Genomic DNA, 6,945 nt, shown 5'->3' with positions numbered 1-6,945 from the left:
GAAATCTGCCAGCAATTCAAATGAGTAGAAAACAGATTACCTCCTAGAACCCCTGGCCTGCCCACATTTTTTATTTCGGTCCGGTGAGACCTGTACTGGACTTCTGAGCTACAGAACTGTAATAACATGTTTTAAACCACTAAGTTTATTCTACTTTGTTACAGCAGCAATACTAAACTGATACACCAAAAATCCCTGTACTTCATCCAAATATCCATGTTGTCCACGACACACAAAGAAACTAAGAACCCAGCTGTAGTTTAATTTGACATCACAGACCCAACATGTTTCGAAAAGTAAATGTTATGGAATGAAATAATTGATGATCGTTAAGACACCCAATATTTTGGCACTGAAAATAATGATTCCATCTATGTTAAAAAAAAGGCATAAAACAATTATACTAAACTACTCCATTATCTCTTCCAATTTGGTTCCTTAATTTTCTAACTCTATGTCCATGGCTGATTATGATAATTCAAACTTTTTTTCTGAATATTATGCTGCATATATAAACTCAGGCACTTAAGAGCAGCTTTTGAGGAACTGATTGCCTTAACCAATTAATTGAATGTAAACTTATGTCATTGAAGAATGCATATGGGTGGAAAGGTTGTATCAGCAAAGTCTAATGAGGAAAATGATGTATTAGAAATACAGAAGAGTGATGGCTTGCTCTGAGTATGACTGTTAGGTTGGAATAAATTACCTTTCGTTATAATCTCAATATCCTTTGGTAAGAGTAACTCTGAAAATGTATGTTGGCACCAAAGCAACATCACTGTGTATTCTTTATGAGAATATTTTTAAAAGTAATAACCAGAAGGCCATGAAACTCTTTAAATACCCGTTAGAATTAGGGAGTAGTAGAAATCTAAATTACAAGGCTGTTGGAATATTGCAGTATTCCTACCAGATAATAGAAAGTCTATAGGCAACTATATGAAGAGACAATTCTTGAAAAACATATTCTTGATTTTCTTCTTGGTGTACACTTTCTAATTAGTTTTACCTTAGCACCTTTCTTTTTTATAGTTTGCCAAAATGTANCACAGCTTTTGGTTGCAGGATTATTCACCCTAGCTCATAAAAGAAAACAATATTGCATTTCTAACCTTTTGCTCCTAGAATTGGCAAGTCTAGTCGAGAAAGGCTGGAATGCCATTAAAACAACAGCTTGTCATCTTTCAATCAGTCCTTAGCTGAAGTTAAAATCCCACTCATACTACATGATCCAGGTAAAGACCTTCTTCCTTAAGGCTCTTTACTGCTTCAGGCATCTGCGGTTTGCTTCTTTCCATAAGGAAACCTCTAAACATTTGGCACCCTAAACATTAACGTGAGTTTTCATCTCTCAGTTCACTCAGTCGTCCAACACGATTTGATTGTCTGCTGGGTGTCAGTCATGGTGCTAAGCTCTGCAGGAACAAAGATGAATAGGACTCTGACCACATTCTCAGTAGAAGAGGGAAATAAATGTGAAAAGAAGTCGTTATAGTACAGTCTGATAAGCACTGTAATAAAACCTGGAAGATTTTCACACATTGACAATTATAAAATTACGAAGATTTGTTCTCTCTTTAGCTATTAAGTCCCTAAAATGCTTTATGCTTTGTCTCCCTGTGTTACCATACTGATCTCTTCGTCATGCCTGTTCTTAATTAAGTCTTCTAGATAAAATGTTCTTCTCTGTGCTCTTGTCTTATTTGTTCCCCATCCTTTCAGTTTCTTACTGTGAACAGTGAGAAAGCATTTCTTCTCAGTTAGCCCAGTACTACTACTTTGAGTTAGTAGAGGGTAGTGGTTAAAAATTCAGGCTCATGGTAGGGGTTACCTGCATTTGAATCTGGGTCCAGCCACTGGATAGCCTTTTAACATAGGCAAGTTATGCAAACCCACAGTGCCCAAATTTCCTCATCTGCAGAATGATGAGGAATAGCACCTATTCCATAGTGTTCTTGTTAGGATGAAATGAGATACTGTGTGTAAAGTGCTTGGCATATAATACGCACTGTGCAAATAGTAGCATTATTATTTGACAGCAGAACAGAGGCCAGCCATTTCTTCAGCTTATAATTTAGGGCCAAATAGAAGTGCTAGTAATAACGCATTTATTGTTTTTATTTTTGATTGCACCTGGCTGCTGGGGAGCCTCCGTAGCATAGAGTGAGTAGCACCTAAACAAGAACCAAAATGGAGGGTATGGATGAGGCTCAGATCATCACCCCCTGGAGAATAGAGACAGTGTCTGAGTCGCCAGGAAGTCTGGCCCCTACTCATCCTGGAATCCCTGAACTTTGACTTTTTAAGAGAACATACGACAGATGATGCCATCGGAGAAGGTAAGCGGCAGATCTTCTAAGTGGTAGAACTGAGATTTGAACCTTTGCCTTTCTGACTTTAAAACATGTTTTTTTCCCTCTATAAATAAAATGTGTTCCCAATGGAACAAGGATCCAATAAGTGAGTATGTAGGAAAGGAACTTGTACAAGAGATGCTGCAATAAAGTGGTCTTGGCAAGAATTGGGAATACACAAGGGAGTGTGGACTGCCATCTGTTGTCTAGGGCAATAAGGATGGAGAACAGGGACTATATTTCTTAGTAGTGCTGCGGTATGCTTAGATGACCCTGAACTTTGTTGGTGTGAAGCAGTCTGTAAGATGATTGGCTGTTGGTAAAGCCACAGTCAGTATTTGCCTTTAAATTTTACCGTGCTGATATTTGATATTTACTCTGCTGGAGTACCATATTGATTTGCTTTTTCCTTTCAATGTTGTGGCGCTACATTGCCTTAAATTCTAACATGTTAGTAGTGTTTTAAAATAGCATGTCATTTAATATTCATATTAATGAGATTCTGATGTTAAGAATCACATACAGGGGTGTCAAGAAGAGATGGAATTTGCGCAATGCACTTCCTACAATGCTCTTGGCCAAAGGGCTTTCACCATTGGCAGGACCTTGTTACAACAGGCTCGCCTTCCTGCATTCCCACAGCCTTGACCCTGAGGGCTGCCATGGAGCCAGGCTCCCGTATGGCGTGGGTTTGGGGAAGAAGCCAGGCAGTCAGGGTTCTCAGCAGGAATATGAATTGTGTGAGGAATGTGTCATTCAGTAGTTAATGAAGTGCTGGGGCCTTAGTTTAACTATTTTAAACCCTTGGAAGGATTTGGGAAATGAATTGAGAGCTGGTTTGTTATTTTTGCCCTCATGGGTCTTTGTATGTCTTTTTAACAAGCACGACGGCTTTAGAAATAGTCTCTCTAGTTATGTTTGCTTCTTTTCTACTTGGGAAACATTCTAAGGCTCACAGTGGTACTTGTGGCACCCCAGCACATCTCTCTACCTCTTACCCCTGTCCCTCCCAATCTAAAAAAAAAGAAAAGGGAAAGCCACTGACTGACTGCACCTGAAGCTTTGTCAAGGCTCTTCGGCACAATTCAGTGCCTGCAAATGTTACAGGAGGGTGTGCAGACAGATGCAAAAGGGTGTTTGTCAAATCAGGAGAACATTGTTCAACCGAGACTCATTTCTGGCTCTCTGTGGTGTAGTTGCCTTGAGAATAATTATGTGAAAGCACTGCTTGGATCGTATGGTGACCTGGCTAGGGGAAGAAGATTCTGGGAATAAACAGCAGCTAAGCAGCAAGAGAGCTTGCTGTCTGTTTAAATAATGCTCTGTAAATATCTTCAGGTAGCCCGTATAAACCCTGGGATTTATTTTCTTCAGGGCTGCTAACCACCTCTCTGTACTACCAAACTGTACAGGAGCAGCCTTTGCGTTTTACATTTTAAAAACCTGCTCCTCACCACTCCCCAAATACAACGACCACCACGGTTTTCCATGATTATCTCTGGCTCTTTTAACATTTGCACTTGATTAATTTTCTTTCATTATTTACTAGCTTTGAATGAATCTGTAGTCTTTTGTATTTTATAGATATTATATAAATTACATCATGCTTGTTCCATAAAGATCTTGTTTTTCAACACTAATGACTGCGGATGTCTAGTTCTTGCAGCATGCTAAATCTTAATCTCAATTTTGTATTTTCTGATTAAAATCATCTCCTTAAAAAATCAATAAAAGAGAGAAAGAAAACGTTTTTTTCCCCAGGTGCTCCCAGGTCAATCTTGTACAGTAGGAAGACATAAGTGTTCACATATATTTGCCCAATCTAGACAAATTTATTACACACTCTCATTCTGAGTGAAAACTACAGAATTGCTATCCTTTAACTTTCAGGAACCAAGGACTGTAATAGCATTTCTTTTTCTAGTGGAAAATCTCCATTATTCCATAATTTTTAGAGCCTGTTGCTAGAATTTGGTGGAGTACGAATAGAGCTCTGCTTTCGTTTTTCATGATCCTTGAATCTTTGCTCTATTTCTTGACTTTGGAGACATGAACAACTGTTTTTTTCTTCTTCTTTTCTCAGTCCTTCTCTGGAATTGTTGGGTGGCTTGTCTACCTCTGTTCACTGTTTCATGGCTTGAGAGCTCAATTTTATATCTCCTGCCCTGACATCTCTCATGAGCCCCAGGTCTACATTTTTACATACGTGGTAGAATTTCCACCTTAGACTTGGCCTGTCTAACACTGACAAAGCTCACACCTTCCTCACCCCATCTTTTAGCATATTTGTGCCACAGTTGTTTGCTACCTCCTTTAATCAGGCTCCAGAGAGCTGTAGTATGATTTCTATCATTTATCTTGATTGTGCCTGATTTAAAAAAATGGTTTAAGTAGCAAAATGATCTTACTTTTAATTCTAAATCTCCCTGGGTGGGTTTGAATTCAAAGGTTTATTTTGTTTATTCAAACTCCACTGTCTAAAAATTGTCAATTGTGTTTAAGCTTTATGAAAAACTGCAAAGTATGAAAAAGCTTTAAAATATATACTTTCTGCATGCTTGAAAGGGTCTTAGAAGTCATTTGATAAAAGGCGTTACATAGATAAAGAATTCATCGTAGACTGTAGTGAGATGGGTTTCTAGGCCCTTGGTGAAGCTTTGCTTCTACTAAATATAATGAGAAAAGTATGATTGTTAATGAATTACATATTCCACATCCCTGTGTACATTCATGTTTAAATCGTCAGACCTATAGGACGAGCATCTTCCGGGAATTATATGCATTATATTTGTAAAAGTCAATTTCTAAAGTCTGACCTGAGTTTTATATAACGTGAGCATATTGTTTTCATTCAGAGGACATGTGACTTTGGGCCTCATCACATGTGCTTTCTTGTGCAGAGTCACTGCCTCAGACCTGCCACATGGCCAGTCTCAAATCATTAGCCAAATCCAAGTTTTGCAATAACCAACCATGAATAATGACATGATCATGGGAATTTAGCGGCAACATAAATTATTTTAGATTTAGAAAATCACATGTTATGAACGCACTATAAAAAGAAATGCTGTTCCACTTTTAGAATGACCTTATGATGTGATAAAAAGGGAACTGAAGAGAATGAGGCACTGCTAACTACTAGAAGTAAGGGAAGTACACTTAGATATGGACAGTATTTTTGGTGAGCTGAAATTCCTGTCAGCAAACTAATAAAATTTGATTCATTTCTCTAAATGATCATCTCTAAATAGATCTATATAATGCTAAGTACCTACTGGCTTATATGGCTGTAGTTCCTCATAGTTATTTGAAATGAGCCTGTGGTGATGGTTTGAGGCTAATATAATTATTCTCTTCCACTGCGGGCAAAGTATAATTCTTCCAGGACTTCTGAAATGCCCTTTTATGCTCCTTTCAGGAAGGTAAAATGATTGCTTTATCGAATCCATGTCCGTAGGAATTGTGTTCCTATGTGTGCTATTTGATCTTCTTAGATCAAATAGATCAGACTTGTCATATGGCCAGTCTCAGTTTCTGTGGATCAATTTATCTTAATCTTCATTTCTTTTAAGAGGAAGAAGTTATAAAGACGACAGTGGGGATATTTCACTTGTTTGTACACAAGAATAAATGTTAAAAGAGGATATAATCATGGCTCTCATACAAATATGAAGTTAATACATGTCAAAAATTTCATTTCACTTTCTAATTAGTGAAGGAACTGGAAAAGTTGTTAAAACTGTAAAAACTGGTTGCTACAAAGGAGGATGTAAAGGGCCAACTAATACACAAGCTCATCAGAAAGCCTGATTTAAATTTGCTTAGTAGATGCAAAACTAGCTTCTTCAACAGTGGGAGAGGGAAGTCAATTGAATTTCCACTGGACAGAGTTTATTTGCATGCCTCTAACCAGTAATTATTTGCATTGCTATCAGTTTTCGGCAGGTTAATGTCTACCTCTACAGAATTATAAAATAGCTGAAGACAATGAAAAGCACAGACTTCACAAAATTAGATAACCTTGGGTGTGTGCTAAACAATGTATTGTTTTCGATTAATGACACCCTTAATCTTTTGGTCTACTTCATTAGCTTTCCCAGTTTTTCCCTACAGAGTGCCCTCTTCTTTTGACTTTATTTTTTTTCAATGGTTTTGGGGAAGGTAACACCCGACTTATGTTTCAGAATGATTTTTGTTGTTGTTATCTCTACTTAAGACTTTTGTTCCCTTTTCTTCGTGTTCAGCTTAGGCAACTCAGTTATCAATGTGTCCTCAAGAAGGGCATACCCCAAAGTTGGAAGAGAATCCTGAAGGGCATCTGAACATAATCATATTTGGCTTACTTGGTGAGGCGGTTGTCTGAATAGAATAAGACTGGCATGGAGGGAGGCGAATGTTAGACATTTTAAAATGCATTTTAAGAAAAATCGATTTTGGGTCTTTTTGCTTACTATATTTATTTGCTATGTACTTTATTAACATTTTCTGAGACAGGGTCTTACTCTGTCACTTAGGCTGGAGTGCAGTGGCACAATCATGGCTTACTGTAGCCTCCACCTCCCGGGCTCAAGCAATTCTCCCAGTTCAG

General features: G+C 37.9%; 1 long non-coding RNA gene across 1 annotated transcript in view; it reads left to right on the top strand.

Moving 5' to 3' along the window:
* The first annotated feature begins 1,146 nt into the window (after positions 1–1,146).
* LOC108285559 overlaps positions 1,147–6,945 on the top strand; it is a 34,085-nt gene continuing 28,286 nt past the window's right edge. The window contains exons 1-2 of the long non-coding RNA XR_001817634.1: positions 1,147–1,238; positions 2,152–2,342. This is a non-coding gene — a long non-coding RNA (uncharacterized LOC108285559). The remainder of the gene's footprint in view (positions 1,239–2,151; positions 2,343–6,945) is intronic.

The sequence above is a fragment of the Cebus imitator genome, unplaced genomic scaffold (assembly GCF_001604975.1).
Source record: "Cebus imitator isolate Cc_AM_T3 unplaced genomic scaffold, Cebus_imitator-1.0 Scaffold300, whole genome shotgun sequence".
In the NCBI taxonomy this organism is placed as follows: Eukaryota; Metazoa; Chordata; class Mammalia; order Primates; family Cebidae; genus Cebus; species Cebus imitator.
The sequence above is the reverse complement of the archived record's forward strand: the minus strand, read 5'-3'. Positions and strand labels throughout refer to the sequence as shown.